The sequence below is a fragment of the Orycteropus afer genome, unplaced genomic scaffold (assembly GCF_000298275.1).
Source record: "Orycteropus afer afer isolate SDZICR_OR568_19922 unplaced genomic scaffold, OryAfe1.0 scaffold00261, whole genome shotgun sequence".
Lineage (NCBI taxonomy): Eukaryota > Metazoa > Chordata > Mammalia > Tubulidentata > Orycteropodidae > Orycteropus > Orycteropus afer.
In genome coordinates this window covers 770,239-772,169 of record NW_006921848.1, presented here as the reverse complement: position 1 = coordinate 772,169, position 1,931 = coordinate 770,239, and positions in this window count along the sequence as shown.

Sequence of the window (1,931 nt, the reverse complement as noted above, 5' to 3'; positions counted from 1 at the left end):
CCTTTCTCCTGCTCTCCAGTCCTGCTGCTTTGAGCGGGCCTGGGTTTCCTCTCCTCACCTAATCCCTTTGGCTGATTGCTCTTCTCTCTGGCTTCCTGGCTTTTAATCCCCTTTCTCCTACTCTTCCGGCCTGCTGCTTTGGGTGTCCCTGAGTTGTCTTTCCTCACCTGTATCCCTGGGGCTGACTGCTCTTCTGACCGGGTTCCTGGCTTTTATCCCCTTTCTCCTGCTTTTTTTTTTATTAGCGTAGAGGGAGAGAAACTGGTCATGAGAGGCTGTGGTTGTAGTCTAGATATATGATACTGAAATCAGAATGGATGAGGTGATGGTGTGAGGAAACACTCAAAACTCAGTAGTGTGAAACAACAGTTTATTTCTCACTTGCATTAGACATCCATTAAAGATAGGCTGAGAAGCCCTGGTGGTACAACCATTAGCACTCAGCTACTAAATGAAAGGTTGGCTATTTGAACCCACCCAGCAGCTCCACGGGAGAAAGACCTGGTGATGTGCTCCAATAAAAGTTACCTTTAGATGTCTTTGAGTCTGTTCTGACTCATACCGACCTTGTGTACAACAGAATGAAACACTGCCCAGTTCTTGTGCCATCATTACTTACAGAGTTGTTGCTTCTTTGTTGTTCTTTTTTCTTATTCCTTCCTGTCTTCTAAGCTTTATCCCTAGGGCAGTGCTGCTCTTTTGATTTCAAATGGTTGATGGTTCTCATGGGTGCATACCTCCCAGGTATTGTTCACCTTATTGGCCTATCATTTGGCTGAAAGTTGAGCCACGGGGGTGAATGAGTTCACTTCCAGGTTCATTACTGTGTTTGAGCCCATTGTTGCAGCCACTGTCCATCTCATTCAGGGTCTTCCTTTTTTTCTCCCACTGACCCTCTCCTTTACCAAGCATGATGTCCTCCTCCAGGGACTGGTACCTCCTGCTAACGTGCTTAAAGTATGTGAGATTATATCTCTCCGTTCTTGTTTTTCTAAGCATTCTGGCTATACTTCTTCAAGACAGATTTGTTTGTTCTTCTAGCAGCCCATGGTATATGCACTATTCTTTGCCAACACCATAAATTACAGCCTAGATAACATGGCAGTTCTGCTCTGTCACTGGTGGCCTCCATGAGTTGGAATTGACAGCACTCACCAACAAGGATAGGCTAGAGACTTTTTCATAGTAGTTGTGCAGGGACAGAGACTGAAAAAGCAGCCACCATTGTGAACATTGCCAGTTGCTCTGCTAGAGGCAGAAGAGCTCTGGAAATCCTGCCTAGTGAACTAAATGCTCTGCCCAGGTATGATGCGAGTGGAGAAGAGGGGACAGAAGCCGAGAGGAGTGGATGGATCCAGAAGGTGATGCCAGAATTTGGAGATTGGTTAAATTTGGGGGAAGAGGGAAGGAAATGTGGATATATGACTCTGAAGTTTCTGTCTTGGGTGCTGCTGCTGAGGTAAGAAAGGGCCGTGTTTGAGCTTAGAGAAGTCTTAGTAAGTAGAAAGGTCAGTTTTGGAAATGTCTAGCAGCTAGTTAGGAGCTCTGGTGGCTTAGTGTCTAAGGCACTTGACTGCTAACCAGAAGGCTGATGGTATAAAACCACCAGCCACTCCTTGGAAGGAAGGTTGGGCAATCTACTTCCATAGTGACACTGCCTCAGAAATCCTAGGAGGGGTCGCTATGAGTTGGATCTGACTTGATGGCAGTTTGTTGCGTTGCCTTAGTAGCTAGTTGTTTAAATGGCTCTGGAGCTTTAGAGAGTTAAGGGGGATTTAGATTTGGGACAACCGAGAAATAGTTTTTAATCCTCCTGGAATTCAGATTTCTGAGGTCTCTTGAATTGGGGTGACATAGGTCATTCATTGCCCTGAGGTGATCTTTTCAACCTTGAGCAGACTGGTCTCCTAAAAGTCACCTTTAAATCAAAC